Source organism: Engystomops pustulosus, chromosome 10 (assembly GCF_040894005.1).
Source record: "Engystomops pustulosus chromosome 10, aEngPut4.maternal, whole genome shotgun sequence".
Taxonomy (NCBI): domain Eukaryota; kingdom Metazoa; phylum Chordata; class Amphibia; order Anura; family Leptodactylidae; genus Engystomops; species Engystomops pustulosus.
In genome coordinates, this window is record NC_092420.1 from 92,257,446 (window position 1) to 92,282,557 (window position 25,112).

At 44.9% G+C, this 25,112-nt stretch overlaps 1 long non-coding RNA gene across 1 annotated transcript in view; it reads left to right on the forward strand.

Moving 5' to 3' along the window:
- LOC140104231 (uncharacterized) overlaps positions 1-22,419 on the forward strand; it is a 79,963-nt gene extending 57,544 nt beyond the window's left edge. Inside the window, exon 3 of the long non-coding RNA XR_011850278.1 lies at positions 22,010-22,419. This is a non-coding gene — a long non-coding RNA (uncharacterized lncRNA). The remainder of the gene's footprint in view (positions 1-22,009) is intronic.
- The last annotated feature ends 2,693 nt before the right edge of the window (positions 22,420-25,112 follow it).

Here is a 25,112-nt window from a genome sequence, read left to right on the forward strand (position 1 = left end):
AATACACACAGTGATGTCACAGTACAGAGATAATACACACAATGATGTCACAGTACAGGGGTAATACACACAGTGATGTCACAGTACAGGATAATACACACAGTGATGTCACAGTACAGGGATAATACACACAATGATGTCACAGTACAGAGATAATACACATAGTGTTGTCACAGTACAGGGATAATACACACAGTGATGTCACAGTACAGAGATAATACACACAGTGATGTCACAGTACAGGGATAATACACACAGTGATGTCACAGTACAGGGATCATACACACAGTGATGTCACAGTACAGGATAATACACACAGTGATGTCACAGTACAGAGATAATACACACAGTGATGTCACAGTACAGGGATAATACACACAGTGATGTCACAGTACAGGGATAATACAAACAGTGATGTCACAGTACAGGGATAATACAGACAGTGATGTCACAGTACAGGGATAATACAGACAGTGATGTCACAGTACAGGGATAATACACACAGCGATGTCACAGTACAGGGATAATACACACAGTGATGTCACAGTACAGGGATAATACACACAGTGATGTCACAGTACAGGGATCATACACACAGTGATGTCACAGTACAGGGATAATACACACAGTGATGTCACAGTACAGGGATCATACACACAGTGATATCACAGTACAGGGATAATACACACAGTGATGTCACAGTACAGGGATAATACACACAGTGATGTCACAGTACAGGGATAATACACACAGTGATGTCACAGTACAGAGATAATACACACAGTGATGTCACAGTACAGGGATAATACACACAGTGATGTCACAGTACAGAGATAATACACACAGTGATGTCACAGTACAGGGATAATACACACAGTGATGTCACAGTACAGGGATAATACACACAGTGATGTCACAGTACAGGATAATACACACAGTGATGTCACAGTACAGGGAGAATACACACAGTGATGTCACAGTACAGGGAGAATACACACAGTGATGTCACAGTACAGGAGTAATACACACAGTGATGTCACAGTACAGGGGATAATACACACAGTGATGTCACAGTACAGGGATCATACACACAGTGATGTCACAGTACAGGGGATAATACACACAGTGATGTCACAGTACAGGGATCATACACACAGTGATGTCACAGTACAGGGATCATACACACAGTGATGTCACAGTACAGGGATAACACACACAGTGATGTCACAGTACAGGGTAAATACACACAGTGATGTCACAGTACAGGGATAATACACACAGTGATGTCACAGTACAGGGATAATACACACAGTGATGTCACAGTACAGGGATAATACACACAGTGATGTATAATGAATATATCACAGTCCTGTTGCTACTAACATTATACACAGAGGTCTGATTACACACCTGGACACAATCCCTTTTATTACTATGCCTATAGGAGAGTCTGGGTCCCCTGGAGCAGCTGATATATAACGCAGAGGCCATGTGACCGGAGCGATGCATCTCCTGCGCGGTGGATGTCGTTATCTACGTGTTTTAGCAATCAGCGCCATTATCTCGTTACTCATTCCTCTAATTGATAATAACAAAGTTGTCATTTATAGGCGGAGGGGGAGCCCCTGATCGGTGATGTCCCACTTCTCACAGTTATGGTTCAGGCTGTGAACCTAAATCACTCAGCGCAGCCCCATCCCGGTGATGTAAGGCCGCCACACGCTCCGATATGTAGATGAAGGGTGATACCGCAAGTGGAACGCAGCAATAAAACGGAACATGCTGCATAAATTATCACAAGCTTCACCTTCCATCATGTTCCAGGGTCCTATCCTATAAATATATATATATATACATTGTCCTACAAATAAGTAACAATTATAACAAACAGTCCCCAAATATCAAATATCTGTATGATAGTGCCATCAGTTAGTATATACATTGCTTCCTCTGAATTCATTGTAACATATACAGTAACCATCTAAAAATAAAAGATATAAAGCACCAAAGCCAAGCTCTATACAAAAATACAGCACTAGAACCTAGCTCTATACAAAAATACAGCACTAGAACCTAGCTCTATACAAAAATACAGCACTAGAACCTAGCTCTATACAATAAATACAGCAGCAGAATCCACTTCCTCACAGAAATATAGCACCAAAACCTTCCTCCTACAGAAATAGTGGCAGAAGCTTGCTCCGCACAGAAATACAGCACCAGAATTAAGCACTGTCAAGAAATACAGCACCAGAGCCCAGCTCCACACAGAAATACACCACCAGAACCAGGCTCTGCACAAAAATAAGGCACCAGAACCTAGCTCTGTACAGATATACAGAGGGGTTTACCTCATTCACAGTTTTTGGGGTTCACATGATTCCCTGAAGTGGGGGTTCATCTTGGTTTCTGTTTTGGGTTCACCTCTTTTCCTGTTTTGGGGGTTCACCTCATTCCCTGTTGTGGGCGTTCACCTCATTCCCCATTGTGGGCGTTCACCTCATTCCCCATTGTGGGCGTTCACCTCATTCCCCATTGTGGGGATTCACCTCATTCCCCATTGTGGGGATTCACCTCATTTGCCGTTGTGGGGGTTCACCTCATGCCCCATTGTGGGGTTCACCTCATTCCGCATTGTGGGGGTTCACCTCCTTACCTGTTGTGGGGGTTCCCCTCATTCCCCATTGTGGGGGTTTCCCCTCATTCCGCATTGTGGGGGTTCACCTCATTCCGCATTGTGGGGGTTCACCTCCTTTCCTGTTGTGGGGGTTCACCTCATTCCCCAGTGTGGGGGTTCACCTCCTTCCCTGTTGTGGGGGTTCTCCTCATTCCCCATTGTGGGGTTCACCTCATTCCCCATTGTGGGGGTTTCCCCTCATTCCCCAGTGTGGGGGTTCACCTCATTCCCCAGTGTGGGGGTTCACCTCATTCCCCAGAGTGGGGGTTTCCCCTCATTCCCCATTGTGGGGGTTTCCCCTCATTCTCCAGTGTGGGGGTTTCCCCTCATTCCCCATTGTGGGGGTTTCCCCTCATTCCCCAGTGTGGGGGTTCACCTCATTCCCCAGTGTGGGGGTTCACCTCATTCCCCAGTGTGGGGGTTCACCTCATTCCCCAGTGTGGGGGTTCACCTCCTTTCCTGTTGTGGGGGTACCCCTCGTTCCGCATTGTGGGGGTTCACCTCCTTCCCTGTAGCAGTACTTGCTCCTATTTTGGCGCTCAGGTTGTATTCCGGGCACACGGCGGAGATCTTATCCTCCAGGGGAAGCGGCTTTCAGACATTTTTAGAGAAAACTGATGAATTGCACATTTCGGTGGTTACCGGAGATAAGGCAGGAACAATATCCATCTCCGGGGCGAATGCCTTGTGTTATTCAGCACCTGGTCCGCCGCCGAATCCTATCAAAAATCTGATTATAGCGGATGGAAATATATTCCGTGAGAGCGACGACAAAATATTAGGCAATATGTGGGGAACCAGGAGGAGAAGTAATTTATGCATCGCCCCGGCCGCAGACACTGAGGAGTCGCTGTAATAAATGATGATGTGATGCGACTCCGCTACAAAGTGCCGCATGTTGTCGAGATGCAAAGTCTATTGTGCAATATCTCTAATGCGCCTTTATTACAGACATTTTGTATCGGGCCGACCCGTTAGGCTCCGATCATATCAATGGCTCCGGAGATGTAATGAATTTCTGCAGATTCTGGGGAATGTCTGCGCTTTGTCTCTCCCGGTGTTATTTACCGTCTTACAAATCTTAGGAGATCCATGGCAGGAGGGATCAGGGTGCAGGTCCCTCCGGAAACGTGAGACCGGCTCTATCAGGAGCAATGCAAAAACTGCATTGGGGATGTGTCCTCACACTGCTGTGTGCTGAGCTCTCTGCACTGTGTTACTCCATAGCCCCTCCCCAGGCTTCTGCTCGGGTATTGGCACAGCAGTGTGAGGCACATGCCCGTCCACCACTGTGCTGCAAAAGCTAGAATATAAATCCACATATCACAGTCCTGCTGCTACTAACAACATAGACAAAGGTCTGATATACATCTCCAGAGACAATACCTAACACTCACTGCAAAGAGCACAGAACTAAGCAGTGTCAGGACACGTCCCCAGTGGACTTAGAGAAGCTACAACCCTGGAATATAAATCCATATATCACAGTTCTGCTGTTACTTACAACATACACAAAGGTCTGCTAACACATCTCTCCAGGGACAATACATAACCCTGGCTGCAGAGAGCACAGAGCACAGCAGTGGGAGGACACGCCCCCAGTAAAATCCTGAAATATAAATCCATAAATCACAGTCCTGCTTCTTCTTATACCATACACTAAGGTCTGATTACACATCTCTCCAGGGACAATGCATAACACCGGCAGCTTACAGTCCCAATATCAAAGTGACTCTGACCTGAAAGTGCAGGGGTAAATCTTTTCCATAGAAATCATTGCAGCATTGAAATCATTGCACAGACTTAAAGTCATTGGGGGTCATTTACTAAGGGCCCGATTCGCGTTTTCCCGATGTGTTACCCGAATATTTCCGATTTGCGCCGATTTTCCCTGAATTGCCCCGGGATTTTGGCGCACACGATCGTATTGTGTCGCATCGGCAATGGCATGCACGCAACGGAAATGGGGGGCGTGGCCGAACGAAAACCCGACGGATTCGGAAAAACTACCGCATTTAAAAAAAAAAAATCAGTCGCTCGGCACATGCTTACCTGCACCCAGCCCGGCTTGGTGTACTCCAGTGCGTTCCGGTGCTCTTCAGTGCAGCAGCGACATCTGGTGGACGTCGGAGGAACTGCCTTAGTGAATCGCCGGAAGACCCGAATCCACCGCAGAGAACGCGCCGCTGGATCGCGAATGGACCGGGTAAATAAATCTGCCCCATTAGCTGCTATTTTAGAAAACACAGCGCCCCACCAGACCCTGGTCTATGCCTGGTACTGCAGCCTGGCTCCATTCATGAAAATAATGCTGATCTGTAATACCTAATACAACCTTCAGAAGAGGGTGGCGCTGTTCCTGGATGAAAGGAGATACACTTCTCTTATACTAAGTGACTTCCTTAATATGCTGTAACTTTAACGCGCAAACCCTTTGTGGAGTCATGTGACTGTCACAAACCAATCCAGAGCCAAGCCTTAGGCACCTTCCCATATATACAATGGGGTCGTCTTATGTTACATGGCTGTGAACCTCACAAGGCGCTGATTAATGAGAGCAGAGGGGGCGTTTCAGTAGCGGACAGGCAGGAGGATAAATCACAGTCTTATTGTTGGCGCCAATATCCTTTATATTAATACATTTCTCTCTCCGCTTTTACTTGTGTTTTGTTTCCGGGAGACTTCCACACATAAATAATTCACAAGCCGGACGGGCGGCCCCACAAATCTTGGCCGTCCCATCACCTTTAGCCGCTGTCCCCATCTACAGGACGCTGTAAATAATGTATATGTTCACGAATCAGCCGCAGCGTCCAGCGCAGATACCGGGAGGAAACATTGTCCACAAAATACAACACAGGAAACTTATTCCACTTCATATCCGGAGGGTCAATGACCTCCGATCTCCAGAAGAAACTCTCTGGGGCACATTTACTTACCCGGTCCATTCGCGTTCTAGCGGCGGCTTCTCTGATGAGCGTTCGGGTCTTCCGGCCATTCATGAAGGTCCTGCGTCCGATGTCCACCAGGTGTCGCTGCTGTGCCAAAGTCCGCCGAGGTGCCCCGGAGTTCATCGTCTTCATCGTGGTGCATGTGAGTATGGCCCGTGCGACCTTTTTTTTTTTTTAAATGCGGCGGTTTTTCCGAATCCCTTGGGTTATTGTTCGGCCACGCCCCCCGATTTCCGTCGCGTGCATGCCGATGGCGTGCGCCAAAATCCCGGGGCAATTCAGGGAAAATCGGCGCAAATCAGAAATATTCGGGTAACACGTCGGGAAAACGCGAATCGGGCCCTTAGTAAATGACCCCCACTGTGTACAACATACATGACATAACTTATCCTGTACTGACCCCGAGTTACATCCTGTATTATACTCCAGAGCTGCACTCACTATTCTGCTGCTGGTGCAGTCACTGTGTACATACATGACATAACTTATCCTGTACTGACCCCGAGTTACATCCTGTATTATACCCCAGAGCTGCACTCACTATTCTGCTGGTGCAGTCACTGTGTACATACATGACATTACTTATCCTGTACTGATCCTGAGTTACATCCTGTATTATACCCCAGAGCTGCACTCACTATTCTGCTGCTGGTGCAGTCACTGTGTACATACATGACATTACTTATCCTGTACTGATCCTGAGTTACATCCTGTATTATACTCCAGAGCTGCACTCACTATTCTGCTGCTGGTGCAGTCACTGTGTACATACATGACATTACTTATCCTGTACTGATCCTGAGTTACATCATGTATTATACCCCCAGAGCTGCACTCACTATTCTGCTAGTGCAGTCACTGTGTACATACATGACATTACTTATCCTGTACTGATCCTGAGTTACATCCTGTATTATACTCCAGAGCTGCACTCCCTATTCTGCTGCTGGTGCATTCACTGTGTACATACATGACATTACTTATCCTGTACTGACCCTGAGTTACATCCTGTATTATGCTCCAGAGCTGCACTCACTATTCTGCTGCTGGTGCAGTCACTGTGTACATACATGCCATTACTTATCCTGTACTGATCCTGAGTTACATCCTGTATTATACCCCAGAGCTGCACTCACTATTCTGCTGCTGGTGCAGTCACTGTGTACATACATGACATTACTTATCCTGTACTGATCCTGAGTTACATCCTGTATTATACTCCAGAGCTGCACTCACTATTCTGCTGCTGGTGCAGTCACTGTGTACATACATGACATTACTTATCCTGTACTGATCCTGAGTTACATCCTGTATTATACCCCAGAGCTGCACTCACTATTCTGCTGCTGGTGCAGTCACTGTGTACATACATGACATTACTTATCCTGTACTGATCCTGAGTTACATCCTGTATTATACTCCAGAGCTGCACTCACTATTCTGCTGCTGGTGCAGTCACTGTGTACATACATGACATTACTTATCCTGTACTGATCCTGAGTTACATCCTGTATTATACTCCAGAGCTGCACTCACTATTCTGCTGCTGGTGCAGTCACTGTGTACATACATGACATTACTTATCCTGTACTGATCCTGAGTTACATCCTGTATTATACCCCAGACCTGCACTCACTATTCTGCTGCTGGTGCAGTCACTGTGTACATACATGACATTACTTATCCTGTACTGATCCTGAGTTGCATCCTGTATTATACTCCAGAGCTGCACTCACTATTCTGCTGCTGGTGCAGTCACTGTGTACATACATGACATTACTTATCCTGTACTGATCCTGAGTTACATCATGTATTATACACCAGAGCTGCACTCACTATTCTGCTGCTGGTGCAGTCACTGTGTACATACATGACATTACTTATCCTGTACTGATCCTGAGTTACATCCTGTATTATACCCCAGACCTGCACTCACTATTCTGCTGCTGGTGCAGTCACTGTGTACATACATGACATTACTTATCCTGTACTGATGGACACTGTGACTATTGGCTACTGGGGGCTGGGTTTGTGACTATTAACTTCTGTGGGGCAGGTGCTGTAACTTTTGGTTACTGTGAGGGTAGGTGTTATGGCTTGTAGCTACTGGTACAGGTGCTGTGACTGTTGGCTGCTGCTATAAGTGAATATAATGGGGGACACTGTTACTATGTTGGCTATGGTAGGGGGCTCTGTTACATTGGCTACAGTATGTGGACACTGTTACTATATTATCTGCTGTGAGGTGAATGTTACTATATTGGGGACATAATAATGATCTCTAGGGGTACAACAAAGCAGTACATTGAGTATTGTAAGAATTATTCTGTAACGGCTGAATATCATTATAATATTAGATGATCCCTTTGTGCCTTCAGTGTTACACAATTGTGACGGGCAATGAAAATGTCATCCCTTCCTTTGTTGTGGCGATTTGGCGATAATTGTACAGATATAAAGTGACAGAAATGTCTCATCAGAAAGACATCAAAGGAGAAGACACTCATATCCGGTCCGGATTATCTCGGTGCCCGTGTCATCCCGCTGCCAGTGGTCACTGAGGGGTTAACAGCGGAGCCCCATCCTCCATGTAACGTCAGTGAATCCGGCTACACGGAGAGATGGAAAAACTACAGGCGGGCACCGGGCTCTTTACTACACACAATAAATTGGAATAACGAGTTCCCAGGAAAACGACTTCCGATGGGATAAACAGCAGCCAAACCATAACCAGAACACGGAATGGAAGTGTAAGGGGCACGTAATAAAGTGCAGTATAATAAGCACATCAACAAATCCGAATAAAATAACCGCCAGGGTGACTGTTATACAGAAACTGTTGTGGTTTCCTAATCAGACAGTAAACGGTTTATTACAAGAGACGGAATAAAAAACAAAACTGCGCCGTCACCAAAGCGATGAGCGTCATATATCACGGGGAGCGCTCCGGCGCCCGGCAATTATTCCTTCAATTTTCTGCTTACTGTCATGTCAATCAAGGAAATGGGTTAATCAAACTTGATATCTCGTAACGGAGATGAGCAGCAGCGGCAACGTAATTAGCGGAGGAGGCGGGATCAGCGGCGCCAGGGTTATTCTATTACTAAAGCACTAAAAGGGGAATTCACAACAAATGTGACTGCAGCCAGTGTTATGTATTGTCCCTGGAGAGATGTGTAATCAGACCTCACACTGCTGTGCTCTGTGCTCTCTGCAGCCAGTGTTATGTATTGTCCCTGGAGAGATGTGTAATCAGACCTCACACTGTTGTGCTCTGTGCTCTCTGCAGTCAGTGTTATGTACAGTCCCTGGAGAGATGTGTAATCAGACCTCACACTGCTGTGCTCTGTGCTCTCTGCAGCCAGTGTTATGTATTGTCCCTGGAGAGATGTGTAATCAGACCTCACACTGCTCTGCTCTGTGCTCTCTGCAGCCAGTGTTATGTATTGTCCCTGGAGAGATGTGTAATCAGACCTCACACTGTTGTGCTCTGTGCTCTCTGCAGTCAGTGTTATGTACAGTCCCTGGAGAGATGTGTAATCAGACCTCACACTGCTGTGCTCTGTGCTCTCTGCAGCCAGTGTTATGTATTGTCCCTGGAGAGATGTGTAATCAGACCTCACACTGCTCTGCTCTGTGCTCTCTGCAGCCAGTGTTATGTATTGTCCCTGGAGAGATGTGTAATCAGACCTCACACTGCTGTGCTCTCTGCAGCCAGTGTTATGTATTGTCCCTGGAGACCTGTGTAATCAGACCTCACACTGCTGTGCTCTGTGTTTTCTGTAGCCAGTGTTATGTATTGTCCCTGGAGAGATGTGTAATCAGACCTCACACTGCTGTGCTCTGTGCTCCCTGCAGCCAGTGTTATGTATTGTCCCTGGAGAGATGTGTAATCAGACCTCACACTGCTGTGCTCTGTGCTCTCTGCGGCCAGTGTTATGTATTGTCCCTGGAGAGATGTGTAATCAGACCTCACACTGCTGTGCTCTGTGCTCTCTGCAGACAGTGTTATGTATTGTCCCTGGAGAGATGTGTAATCAGACCTCACACTGCTGTGCTCTGTGCTCTCTGCAGCCAGTGTTATGTATTGTCCCTGGAGAGATGTGTAATCAGACCTCACACTGCTGTGCTCTGTGTTTTCTGTAGCCAGTGTTATGTATTGTCCCTGGAGAGATGTGTAATCAGACCTCACACTGCTGTGCTCTGTGTTTTCTGTAGCCAGTGTTATGTATTGTCCCTGGAGAGATGTGTAATCAGACCTCACGCTGCTGTGCTCTGTGCTCCCTGCAGCCAGTGTTATGTATTGTCCCTGGAGAGATGTGTAATCAGACCTCACACTGCTGTGCTCTGTGCTCTCTGCGGCCAGTGTTATGTATTGTCCCTGGAGAGATGTGTAATCAGACCTCACACTGCTGTGCTCTGTGCTCTCTGCAGACAGTGTTATGTATTGTCCCTGGAGAGATGTGTAATCAGACCTCACACTGCTGTGCTCTGTGCTCTCTGCAGCCAGTGTTATGTATTGTCCCTGGAGAGATGTGTAATCAGACCTCACACTGCTGTGGTCTGTGCTCTCTGCAGCCAGTGTTATGTATTGTCCCTGGAGAGATGTGTAATCAGACCTCACACTGCTGCCCTCTGTGCTCTCTGCAGCCAGTGTTATGTATTGTCCCTGGAGAGATGTGCAATCAGTCCTCACACTGCTGTGCTCTGTGCTCTCTGTAGCCAGTGTTACGTATTGTCCCTGGAGAGATGTGTAATCAGACCTCACACTGCTGCGCTCTGTGCTCTCTGCAGCCAGTGTTATGTATTGTCCCTGGAGAGATGTGTAATCAGACCTTACACTGCTGCGCTCTGTGCTCTCCGCAGCCAGTGCTATGTATTGTCCCTGGAGAGATGTGTAATCAGACCTCACACTGCTGTGTTCTGCGTTCTCTGCAGTCAGTGTTATGTATTGTGTCTGGAGAGATGTGTAATCAGACTTTTGTGTATGTTGTTAGTAGCAGCAGGACTGTGCAATTTTGATATTTTATATTCCAGGATTGTAGGTTCTCCTAGTGCACTGAGATGTGTCATCACACTGCTGTGCTCAGGGCTTTCTGCAGTCAGTGTTATGTGCTTTCCCTGGAGTGATGTGCGATCAGACCTTTGCGTATGTTAGTAGCAGCAGCACTGTGATAATTTGGGAATGTAGCTTCTCCAAGTTCACTGGGGGCATGACTTCACACTGCTGTGCTCTGTGCTCTCTGCAGCCAGTGTTATGTACTGTCCCTGGAGAGATGTGTAATCAGACTTTTGTGTATGTTGTAGTATTAACTATTAATTTCCTCTATGTTTGCAATACCTCTGCTTGCTGTTAGAGATTAAACAGTCCAAGAGGATCATACGAATATCCCGTACACATCATATAACTTCCACATCTGAGAGTTTGCTAAGATTATAACCAGCCTAGAAACCCCCTGCAAACCGAACACTGTGGATGCCCCCAGAATATGACACATTTTACCTGTACTGATACACTGTAACAAACTATCCAACCACATTAATAGTTCTGTACAGGTTTTTATGTAACCAACACTGTATTTTTCACTGATATTTTCAATTACTGAGTCCCTTTATAAGGTATAAAGTTCCTCTTATTAATTTAGGTCCCCAAATTGAAGGTTTTCTTCTGTTCTGATAGAAAGCTCCAAATCCTCTACTCACATACAGAATGACATGACAGAAGTTCTTATATAATATATGATAATACAGCTACCAGTAGGGGAACGCATTGTGTACTGGGCTGTTATAGAGTTCAGTATATAACTGTATACAGAGCTCCCCCTGGTGGTGGCCGCAGGAGGTCATAATTCTATCATATGGTCTGTCCATGCAGGGAATTTGGTGCTCTGTGTCAGGAAATCTGTGTTAATCATCACAAAATGATGAAAAGGAAAACGTCTTCCAGGTCGCTCTGAACTAATCTCTACAGAAATCTCAGAGGCGCCGCAGCAGCTTTAATCATCCCGGCAGAAGAGAAGGGGCAGCACCTGCAGGGTCCGCGGATGTTCAGAGCATCTTAAGAGAAGATTTGTGAGTGCAGCCCGGATCTGACTGAGGCAATTTTCCATCTCATTCCATCTAATGCAGTCCAAGTATCATTTGCGGAGATAAGAGAAGGCACCTTGGAAACGCGAATTGGTAGCAGGCAATCAGCTGCAGGAACGGAAGACAGCGCGACCTTGAAAATGGACCAGCCGTGACCTTGAAGAGTCAATGACACCAGAAGAAAAGAACCTGGAAGATGTGACGCTGGGAACCACGAGAACCAGAGATGAAAGCGGAAGCGGGATGTGCGCAGCGTCCTGTGCTGGAGAAGCGCTTATGCTCTTTGCACATTTATTAAAATTTTTATCCTGTTCCGTAAAGGAATCTTAAAGGGATTTGTTATCTGACCAGCCAGTGTTAGGTCTTATTCCTAGAGAGGTGTAATAATAATTCTGTGTCCTCACACTGCTGTGCTCTGTGCTCTTGGCACTGTTGTGTATTGTCCCTTTAGAGATGTGTAATCAGACCTTTGTGTATGTTTTTAGTTGCAGCAGGACTGTGATATAAGTAAGTATTTTTATTTATTTTTTTAAGTGCACTTTAGGTGTGTAGTGCTCTGTGCTCTCTGCAGCCATGATTAGGTATTGTCCTGGGTGAGATGTGTAATCAGACCCTTTACCTATGTTGTTAGTGGCAGCAGGACTGTAATGTATGGATTTGTATTCCAGGATTGTAGCTTCTCCAAGTGCACCGGGGGGTGTCCTCACACTGCTGTGCTCTGTGCTCTCTGCAGCCAATGTTATGTACTGTCCCTGGAGAGATGTGTAATCAGACCTCACACTGCTGTTCTCTGTGCTCTCTGCAGCCAGTGTTATGTATTGTCCCTGGGGAGATGAATAATCAGACCTCACACTGCTGTGCTCTCTGCAGTCAGTGTTATGTACTGTCCCTGGAGAGATGTGTAATCAGACCTCACACTGCTGTGCTCTGTGCTCTCTGCAGCCAGTGTTATGTATTGTTCCTGGAGAGATGTGTAATCAGACCTCACACTGCTGTGCTCTGTGCTCTCTGCAGCCAGTGTTATGTACTGTCCCTGGAGAGATGTGTAATCAGACCTCACACTGCTGTGCTCTGTGCTCTCTGCAGCCAGTGTTATGTATTGTTCCTGGAGAGATGTGTAATCAGACCTTTGTGTATGTAGTTAGTCGCAGCAGCACTGCGATATATGGATTTATATTTCAGGATTGTAGCTCCTCCAAGTGCACTGAGGGTGTGTCCTCACACTGTTGTGCTCTGTGCTCTCCGCAGGCAGAGTTATGGATTGTCCCTGAGATATGAAATCAGACCTTTGTGAATGTAGTTAGTAGCAGCTGGGCTTTGATATATGGATTTACGTGTATATTTCAGGATTGTAACTTCTCCAAGTTCAGTGGGGGCGGGTCCTCACACTGCTGTGCTCTGTGCTCTCTGCTGCCAGAATTATATATTGTCCCTGGGGAGATGTGTAATCAGACCTCAGTGTACGTAGTTAGTATCGTCCAGACTGTGATATATGGATTTATATTTCAGTATTGTAGCTTCTCCAACTGTACTGGAGGCGTATCCTCACACTGCTGCACTCTGTGCTCTCTGCAGTCAGTGTTGTGTATTATCCCTGAGATGTGTTATCAGACCTTTGTGTATATTTTTAGTAGCAGCAGGATTATGATATAACTTCTCCAAGTTCAGTGAGGGTGAGTCCTCACACTTCTTTGTCCTGTGCACTCTGCTGTTAGGTATTGTTAGAGCATCATTTTAATTCTGGTAAGATGTATCTGATTTTTAGCCCTGCCTTTTCTGCAGAGCCACACCCATTTCCACTAAACCACACCCATTTCCACTAAACCACACCCATTTTGTTCGGAGGGGCAAAAATGTGGCTAAAGCTGCAAATTGCACATGTGGATTGGTGGCATCTCAATGGAAAGGTGGCACAGCCAGGATAGTGGAGTCACATGACCTACACACTGGTCACATGTCCTAGTGATGCCACCACCGCCCCTTTAAGACGGCTTAGCTGTTCTGTATTTTGCCCCCGGGAGACATTTTCTCTGATCAATATGGAAACTAAATAAAAAGTTTACATTCCATAAATGTGATGAATAAAGTGATGATGCGATGGCGGCGTCCGGGATATGCGTCACCTGAGAGGCGATCGCCGCGCCACGAAAAACCCACAAATTTCCGAAGACGACAGATTTTATTCCAAGGTCCTCAAACAGCTTAAAGATTTTATTGATTTCCAGGACATCAGTGTCAGGAAAGTCATCGGCAAAAGATTGTGCATTATGTCTGTTATACAGGGGGGGCAATTCACACCCCAGAAATATGAGCGCAGATTATACTGCGCGGCCGGGAAGATCACCCCGGGGGCAATTACTTATCCTGGATCTTATACATACAGAACATAATGTAGGGGGGGGGGGCAATTACTTATCCTGGATCTTCCACATACAGAACATAATGTAGAGGGGGGGGGGCAATTACTTATCCTGGATCTTATACATACAGAACATAACGTAGGGGGGGGGGGGCAATTACTTATCCTGGATCTTATACATACAGAACATAATATAGGGGGAGGGGGGGCAATTACTTATCCTGGATCTTATACATACAGAACATAATATAGGGGGAGGGGGGGCAATTACTTATCCTAGAACTTCCACATACAGAACATAACGTAGGGGGGGGGGGGGGCAATTACTTATCCTAGAACTTCCACATACAGAACATAACGTAGGGGGGGGGGGGCAATTACTTATCCTAGAACTTCCACATACAGAACATAACGTAGGGGGGAGGGGGGGCAATTACTTATCCTAGAACTTCCACATACAGAACATAACGTAGGGGGGGGGGGGCAATTACTTATCCTGGATCTTATACATACAGAACATAATATAGGGGGAGGGGGGGCAATTACTTATCCTAGAACTTCCACATACAGAACATAACGTAGGGGGGGGGGGGGCAATTACTTATCCTGGATCTTCCACATACAGAACATAATGTAGGGGGGGGGGGGAATTACTTTTCCTGGATCTTCCACATACAGAACATAATGTAGTGGGGGGGGGGGGCAATTACTTATCCTGGATCTTCCACATACAGAACATAATGTAGGGGGGGGGGGAGCAATTACTTATCCTGGAGCTTATGCATACAGAACATAATGTGGGGGGGGGGCAATTACTTTTCCTGGATCTTCCACATACAGAACATAATGTAGGGGGGGGGGGGAATTACTTTTCCTGGATCTTCCACATACAGAACATAATGTAGTGGGGGGGGGGGGGGCAATTACTTATCCTGGATCTTCCACATACAGAACATAATGTAGGGGGGGGGGGGAATTACTTATCCTGGATCTTCCACATACAGAACATAATGTAGTGGGGGGGGGGGGGCAATTACTTATCCTGGATCTTCCACATACAGAACATAATGTAGGGGGGGGGGGGAGCAATTACTTATCCTGGAGCTTATGCATACAGAACATAATGTGGGGGGGGGGGCAATTACTTTTCCTGGATCTTCCACATACAGAACATAATGTAGTGGGGGGGGGGGCAATTACTTATCCTGGATCTACCACATACAGAACATAATGTAGTGGGGGGGGGGGCAATTACTTATCTGGGAACTTCCACATACAGAACATAATGTAGGGGGGGGGGGGACATGAAGAAGAATTTGGAATTGTGGGATTTTTACTATTTAAATTTCGCTCTATACATTCCCTCCATTAACTCTCCGTATACTTTGTAAATAATCCATTTGTAACGCCCTGTTAATGCTCCATTGGTGCATTGTGATACATTGCGGAATGTGGGGGCGGAGCATGACACCAAGTCTTGTCTTGTCCCACCCCCTGGGGTCTCGCACTAAACACAGTATCAGTTAAGTCCAGAATGTTCCATTAAAGGTGACTTTTATCATCTACTTCTACTTTTATCAAATCTATTCACAGATTTGGACAAGCTAACAACCAGCCCCACAATTCCCTACTGTAAATGTCATGTTTTTTTGGGATATTTACTGTCAGATGGGAGGAGCCAGACTGTCTGCTCCAGCCCAGGAACGCCCCTCTGACAGTAGAGAGCCATCATGTGCACTGAAATATTCTAACTAGTCTCTCTACTGTCAGGTGGGCGGTTCTGGGCTGGACTAGACAGTCTAGCTCCTCCCCTATGACAGTTGAGATCAAGAAATAATTCATTTTTCAGGAGAAAAACAAATTGTGCCAGAATCAGGGGGTCGGCAGCTATTTAAGAACGCAAAGAGTTGGAGTTGATGGAGGGGGTGAACATTGAGAACCGATACCATGACCCATAGATAATCTGATTGCTTTGTCATGCCCCGCCCCTCCAGTCTTACATTACACATAACCAGGGAGCATTTTAGCCCAAAGGGTTCCTTTACGGATAATTCCAGCATTCACATTGCTCATTTTCTTTGTAATCCATATCCCAGATTCCATTATTTGTAACAAACATGAAAACAAATCAAAGGTAGTCCGAGCTCCGCCCCTTTTGGTGATGTCACTCAGATCTTCAGGTCACACTAACTGGCCAGCTACTGAATGGTGGAGCTTACTCCGAGGAATTGCACATTGTTGTTACACAGCGCCACATCTCTCCATGAGTCTGGTATTACAGCTCAACTATGTGCAAGCCAATCTGCAATACCACACACGACCTGTGCACAAGGGTGGCGCTGTTTATAAACCCCAAGCACCTTATACCGCTCGCAGCTCAGCTGACATTTTTCCTGGGACACAGAGGAGCTGATGGGAGAAGATTGTGGTTAAGATTTCCCTTTATTTTTAATTACTTCCTTAAAATGTTAAACAGTAAATGTTTCCTCCGAGTATAAAGAACATAATGTGACAATTACAGGGACATCAGATAATCCGTGTGCAGGGCAGTGACATTTACCTGCAAGTCTAATGAGACAGGAGCCGAGCCGGACATTTCCACAGATAATTAATATCTGTTGTCTCTTAATGAGCGGACGACAGATAACAGATGATGAAGAGATCAATATCACAAGCGCTCGATCAATACGTCAGTCACTGACACCGGTGATTACTGCAAACTAGCAGCTCTCTGGAGAATGTACTGTGACATCACTGTGTGTATTATCCCTGCACTGTGACATCACTGTGTGTATTATCCCTGTACTGTGACATCACTGTGTGTATGATTCCTGTACTGTGACATCACTGTGCGTATTATCCCTGTACTGTGACATCACTGTGTGTATTATCCCTGTACTGTGACATCACTGTGTGTATTATTCCTGTACTGTGACATCACTGTGTGTATGATCTCTGCACTGTGACATCACTGTGTGTATTATCTCTGTACTCTGACATCACTGTGTGTATTATCCCTGTACTGTGACATCACTGTGTGTATTATCCCAGTACTGTGACATCACTGTGTGTATTATCCCAGTACTGTGACATCACTGTGTGTATTATCCCTGTACTGTGACATCACTGTGTGTATTATCCCAGTACTGTGACATCACTGTGAGTATTATCCCAGTACTGTGACATCACTGTGTGTATTATCCCTGTACTGTGACATCACTGTGTATGATCTCTGCACTGTGACATCACTGTGTGTATTATCTCTGTACTGTGACATCACTGTGTGTATTATCTCTGTACTGTGACATCACTGTGTGTATTATCCCTCTACTGTGACATCACTGTGTGTATTATCCCTGTACTGTGACATCGCTGTGTGTATTATCCCTGTACTGTGACATCACTGTGTGTATTATCTCTGTACTGTGACATCACTGTGTGTATTATCTCTGTACTGTGACATCACTGTGTGTATTATCCGTGTACTGTGACATCACAGTGTGTATTATCCCTCTACTGTGACATCACTGTGTGTATTATCCCTCTACTGTGACATCGCTGTGTGTATTATCCCTGTACTGTGACATCACTGTGTGTATTATCCCTGTACTGTGACATCACTGTGTGCATTATTCCTGTACTGTGACATCACTGTGTGTAGTATCCCAGTACTGTGACATCACTGTGTGTATTATCCTTGTACTGTGACATCACTGTGTGTATTATCCCTGTACTGTGACATCACTGTGTGTATTATCCCTGTACTGTGACATCACTGTGTGTATTATCCTTGTACTGTGACATCACTGTGTATATTATCGATGTTCTGTGACTGTTTTAAGGTTTTTCTCATGCACCTGGAAATGCTGGATCAGGGTTCAGAAGCCTTTTGGTTGAGAGAGCCATGGACGACACATATTTTAATATACATATATGCACATGACCCCCCAGTAGATAAGTAGCCACAACCCATGCACCCTGGTAAATAGGTAGCCACAGCACATATTCCCCCAGTAGATAGGTAGCCACAGCACATATTCCCCCAGTAGATAGGTAGCCACAGCACATATTCCCCCAGTAGATAGGTAGCCACAGCATATTTTCCCCCAGTAGATAGGTAGCCACAGCACATATTCCCCCAGTAGATAGGTAGCCAAAGCATATTTTCCCCCAGTAGATAGGTAGCCACAGCACATATTCCCCCAGTAGATAGGTAGCCACAGCACATATTCCCCCAGTAGATAGGTAGCCACAGCACATATTCCCCCAGTAGATAGGTAGCCACAGCACATATTCCCCCAGTAGATAGGTAGCCACAGCATATTTTCCCCTAGTAGATAGGTAGCCACAGCACATATTTCCCCAGTAGATAGGTCAGCTACCTGCGCATTCTTCAGCCGGCTCCTCGTTGCTCCTGCACTCTTCTCTATGACCCAGGCACACACCACCGCTGTTACTTAGGAGATGGAACCTGAGTCATATTAAGGATGCCGCACGGAGGAAGATGCAGGCAGTGATAACATTGCTGCCTGCGTCTAGTTATCGGCGCTGTGAGATCTTAGATGCACCCTGCCCCCATCACTATTAAAAATTTGGTTGCGAGTCACATGCAGCCATCATCCAGCTCCACATCTAGAGCCACATCCGGCTCCGGTGCCATAGATCAGCCTCTGCTACATGAATAAAAGTGTAAACTATGAATCTTTCCAAAACCCGTATAGAAACTTTTATTTAAAGTTTCCATAATAACCTCACTGCACTTTTCACTTTTGTTGTCATGGAGATATTTTCTTGCGCCAACCTAGCATTGTGCCGTTCTGCCCACTACCAGCTGCATTCACCTTCACAATGGCCATCGCCAAGTAAATATTACGCCTGCCTGAAATTTCTGTGTGCGTTGTGTGAGTGCGGACGCTCCTCCATCTAGTTACATGTTGGTTACATAGTGTAATTGTATATTAGAAATTGTATATTAGAGATTTTGCGGTGTACTCCAGTCCGGTGAAGGCAGGAGCACCTGGACTGGCGTAGGCAGTTTAGAGAAAACTGGGCCCATAAAGGGTTAAGTATGCACTTTAAGGGGTTCCTGCATTTACAAGCCAGGTGTGTGCTGTCCCCTTCCTCTTGGGATTGCGGGACCTACTTTCCTACTTTATGGTTTTGCTGTTTAATATTTCTGTATTTTGTAGTCACAGCGCGCAGAAAAGAACAAAACGATGAGTGTTCGGCTGCATGACTTGCCAGCTGGGAGTCCAGCTGGGCATTCAGCGGTCTGAGGAGAAGTTGTGATGCTGCCATGAGAGATGCACAGTTATACCAGTGCTTTAATCTTTCGAGGAATACTAAGCCCCTCAGGCTTATTTGCATAATTTTAAAGCCCTTTTTTTCTTAAAATCCAGAGCATAAGAAGCTAAAAGAACAGCAGATTCTGGCCGGGATGCACATCAGTATGTCAGTGTGTTTGGTTTACAATCCTTGATCTGGTGATAGATTTCCTTTAAGGCTGTGGCCAGTTTTTACCCACCACTCAACAAGAGGCCCCTGTGTTATCTGTGTTTATCCATTGCTGACTATTACGGATAAAAATTTGGAGCATAATGGGGCGCACGATCTTAGTGAATCGCGGCACAGTGCATTCCAGTCGGACAATGCACTTCCCGGGAAACTCGAGTGGACTGTTGAGTAAATGTGCCCCAATGTGCCCAAATATTGTGCCAACTGGTAGGTAGTATTCCTCCAGTCTGAACAGCGAGGGTTGTTCTGGTGATGATATTTATATTGCAAGGCCGGTGAGGGAGCACGTTTCGTGCTCTGTTAGAAGTGGAACGCGATAAGCTGCACTGGAAGAGGCTCTTCTGTCTTCCACTAAGTTGTCGCTGCAAATCTGCAGGCGAGGGAAGCACTTGGCAGGTCCCGGCGCTCCTCATCACCTCTCCGCATCATAAACTGTTTTGTTGTTAACAGCGGATCACGGTGAAGCTGAACATTAAATATTTATCATGTTTATTGTGAAATGGCAGAAATGCCGATTGATATGAGATGTGCAGCAAGTCGGCTAAGTGGCTCCGAGTCTCTGCTGGGCCCGGCCGGCGCTCTGCCAGTCTGGTGCCGGAGGATAATGGAGCGAATACATTCCGAGGCTGCACCTTTTAATCCTGATTCACTGCCGAGCATCATTTAACCCGGGCTCAGCCCTTCTACATTTTACTGGCAATTTTCAGGGAAATGTTCGTATAAAGAATCGAGCGCCGCAGCTCCATAAAATACTCTGTGCTAAAAGGGAGAAAAATATTCCCTATGTAGAATGAGAGAAGCCGCTGGATGGAGATAAAGTATTGAGGGCCCAGAAGACTAATCGGGTCGTATTCCAGTGGAAAATCTTTACAGAGACATTTATATGCAGAGATGATGGGGGTAAATGGTTACATCAACCCCCTTAGGACTCACATTCAGTAAAATATTTATTTAGATGTGTATTATGTATACATTGTCTTTCTGCTTCAATCTCTTGGTGCTTTCTTGCTGTGCAGGATCTACTTATAGACGTGCAGGATCAGAGCTCAGTGGTCGTTTCCTGCTGGTGACCTGTCACTTCAGAGCTCAGAGGTTGTTTCCTGCTTGTAGACCTGCCACTGCAGAGCTCAGTGGTGGTTTCCTGCTCCCTACCACCGCAGAGCTCAGTGATCGTTTCCTGCTGATAAACCTGTCACTTCAGAGCTCAGAGGTTGTTTCCTGCTTGTAGACCTGCAACTGCAGAGCTCAGTGGTGGTTTCCTGCTTACGGACCTGCCACTGCAAAGCTCAGTGGTTGTTTTCTGCTTGTGGACCTACCACTGCAAGGCTCAATGGTTGTATCCTGGTTGTGGACCTGCCACTGCAGAGCTCAGTGGTTGTTTCCTGCTGGTGGAATTGCCACTGCAAAGCTCAGTGGTTGTATCCTGCTCATGGACCTGCCACTGCACATCTAAGCAGTTGTTTCCTGCTTGTTGACCTGCCACTGCAATTCCCAGTTGTTGTTTCCTGCTTGTTGACCTGCCACTGCAATTCCCAGTGGTTGTTTCCTGCTTGTAGACCTGCCACTGCAGAGCTCAGTGGTTGTATCCTGCTTGTGGACCTGCCACTTCAGAGCTCAAAGGTTGTTTTTTGCTTGTAGACCTGCCACTTCAGAGCTCAGAGGTTGTTTTTTGCTTGTAGACCTGCCACTTCAGAGCTCAGAGGTTGTTTTCTGCTTGTAGACCTGCCACTACAGAGCTCAGTGGCTGTTTCCTGCTTGTGGACCTGCCACTGCATAGCTCAGTGGGTGTTCCCTCCCTGTAGTGCTGCACATTTAGACCTCAGTTTGAAATTCCTGTTTGATAGGATGATTGTGGACCTGCAGTTTATAGACCTCTAACTTTGTGTGCTTCCAAGATGATGGACATTCAGGTACAGAGCTTAATAAGTGGTCCCTGTTTGCGAGTCTGAGGGTTCAAATGACAGTAAATGTTATTTGCTTGTTGACCTTTAAGTACAAAGCCTCTTAAAGGAAACCTTCTATTAAAGTAAAACCCATCCTGATAAACCAGAGACATTACTCATAGATCCAGACACCGGGACTGTGGTATCTTCTTATATTTGTTATCCATGGCCTCCTGCCTTCTAAAATCCATTTTTAGTACTATGCTACTAGTGCCCTCCATGCTATGGCTTCATAGCCTGTCACACTGTTTCACCCTCCTCCCTCGGTACCTCCCCCTCCCTATGCCTGCTGCAATTTGTGGGAGGGGGAAGTGCGCATGCACAGTGTAACAGCAGATGAAGCTACAGTATTATTTAACATAATTTTAAAAATGGATTTTAGAAGGAAGAAGGTCATGGATAACAAATATAAGAAGATAACACAGTCCCGATGCCTGGATCTATGAGTTAGTAAGTAAATTTCCTTGTTTTATTTCAGATGAATTAAAGATGAAAAAACATCTCTCCAAACCCTTTCACATGAGACCTTGACAAGTCTACAGACAAGGATGTCCAGCGACCTCCCCCATACACAACACGGAGATGGTGAAATCTCTCATCCTCCCTCAGTTCTGCTCCTGAAGCCGCGGTGATGTCTTCCTTCTCCTGACATCATTATAATTGGGATACAGAGAAGGACGATGCTGCGCTGATCGGATCTTCTGGGCTTCTGGTTGTTAGGCTCCGGCCCCATGAGCTGCCAATCATGAGGCAGAGATACAGCAGTGAAGACAGTATATAATACCGGCGCTATACGCTCTTATACTGCAGGGTGCGTGTTATATTTAGGCTGAGGGACCCGGATAATGATCTCTGTACTATATGTCCCCCTCCTCTGCTCCCCCTCTTATGGCCCTTCTATTGTTGAATAAAAATAATTAAACTGTACTCACCTCTCCTGCCTCTTCCTCCACCGCGTCTGTACTATAGTAGCGTCCGTCCGGCGCGTTGTGATGACGTCACTGCCAGGTTTTGCTGTGTACAGACATGAAAGAGACATGGTGGTGATACAGAGAGCTGATCTCTGGGGCAGTATTATAGTACTTATATTCTTGTACATAGGGGGCAGTATTATAGTAGTTATATTCCTGTACATAGGGGGCAGTATTATAGTAGTTATATTCCTGTACATAGGGGGCAGTATTATAGTAGTTATATTCCTGTACATAGGGGGCAGTATTATAGTAGTTATATTCCTGTACATAGGGGGCAGTATTATAGTAGTTATATTCCTGTACATAGGGGGCAGTATTGTAGTAGTTATATTCTTGTACATAGGGGGCAGTATTATAGAAGTTATATTCTTGTACATAGGGGGCAGTATTATAGTAGTTATATTCCTGTACATAGGGGGCAGTATTATAGTAGTTATATTCTTGTACATAGGGGGCAGTATTATAGTAGTTATATTCTTGTACATAGGGGGCAGTATTATAGTAGTTATATTCTTGTACATAGGGGGCAGTATTATAGTAGTTATATTCCTGTACATAGGGGGCAGTATTATAGTAGTTATATCCTTGTACATAGGGGGCAGTATTATAGTAGTTATATTCTTGTACATAGGGGGCACTATTATAGTAGTTATATTCTTGTACATAGGGGGCAGTATTATAGTAGTTTTATTCCTGTACATAGGGGGCAGTATTATAGTAGTTATATTCCTGTACAAAGGGGGCAGTATTATAGTAGTTATATTCTTGTACATAGGGGGCAGTATTATAGTAGTTATATTCCTGTACATAGGGGGCAGTATTATAGTAGTTATATTCTTGTACATAGGGGGCAGTATTATAGTAGTTATATTCCTGTACATAGGGGGCAGTATTATAGTAGTTATATTCTTGTACATAGGGGGCAGTATTATAGTAGTTATATTCCTGTACATAGGGGGCAGTATTATAGTAGTTATATTCTTGTACATAGGGGGCAGTATTATAGTAGTTATATTCCTGTACATAGGGGGCAGTATTATAGTAGTTATATTCTTGTACATAGGGGCAGTATTATAGTAGTTATATTCCTGTACATAGGGGGCAGTATTATAGTAGTTATATTCCTGTACATAGGGGGCAGTATTATAGTAGTTATATTCCTGTACATAGGGGGCAGTATTATAGCAGTTATATTCTTGTACATAGGGGGCAGTATTATAGTAGTTATACTCTTGTACATAGGGGGCAGTATTATAGTAGTTATATTCCTGTACATAGGGGGCAGTATTATAGTAGTTATATTCTTGTACATAGGGGGCAGTATTATAGTAGTTATATTCCTGTACATAGGGGGCAGTATTATAGTAGTTATATTCCTGTACATAGGGGGCAGTATTATAGTAGTTATATTCCTGTACATAGGGGGCAGTATTATAGCAGTTATATTCTTGTACATAGGGGGCAGTATTATAGTAGTTATACTCTTGTACATAGGGGGCAGTATTATAGTAGTTATATTCTTGTACATAGGGGGCAGTATTATAGTAGTTATATTCCTGTACATAGGGGGCAGTATTATAGTAGTTATATTCTTGTACATAGGAGGCAGTATTATAGTAGTTATATTCCTGTACATAGGGGGCAGTATTATAGTAGTTATATTCCTGTACATAGGGGGCAGTATTATAGTAGTTATATTCCTGTACATAGGGGGCAGTATTATAGCAGTTATATTCTTGTACATAGGGGGCAGTATTATAGTAGTTATACTCTTGTACATAGGGGGCAGTATTATAGTAGTTATATTCTTGTACATAGGGGGCAGTATTATAGTAGTTATACTCTTGTACATAGGGGGCAGTATTATAGTAGTTATATTCCTGTACATAGGGGGCAGTATTATAGTAGTTATATTCTTGTACATAGGGGGCAGTATTATAGTAGTTATATTCTTGTACATAGGGAGGCAGTATTATAGTAGTTATATTCTTGTACATAGGGGGCAGTATTATAGTAGTTATATTCTTGTACATAGGGGGCAGTATTATAGTAGTTATATTCTTGTGTATAGGGGCAGTATTATAGTAGTTATATTCTTGTACATAGGGGGCAGTATTATAGTAGTTATATTATTGTACATAGGGGACAGTATTCTAGTAGTTATATTCTTGTACATAGGGGGCAGTATTATAGTAGTTATATTCTTGTACATAGGGGGCAGTATTATAGTAGTTATATTGTTATACATAGGGGGCAGTATTATAGTAGTTATATTCTTGTACATAGGGGGCAGTATTATAGTAGTTATATTCCTGTACATAGGGGGCAGTATTATAGTAGTTATATTCTTGTACATAGGGGCAGTATTATAGTAGTTATATTCCTGTACATAGGGGGCAGTATTATAGTAGTTATATTCCTGTACATAGGGGGCAGTATTATAGTAGTTATATTCTTGTACATAGGAGGCAGTATTATAGTAGTTATATTTCTGTACATAGGGGGCAGTATTATAGTAGTTATATTCTTGTACATAGGGGGCAGTATTATAGTAGATATATTCCTGTACATAGGGGGCAGTATTATAGTAGTTATATTCCTGTACAT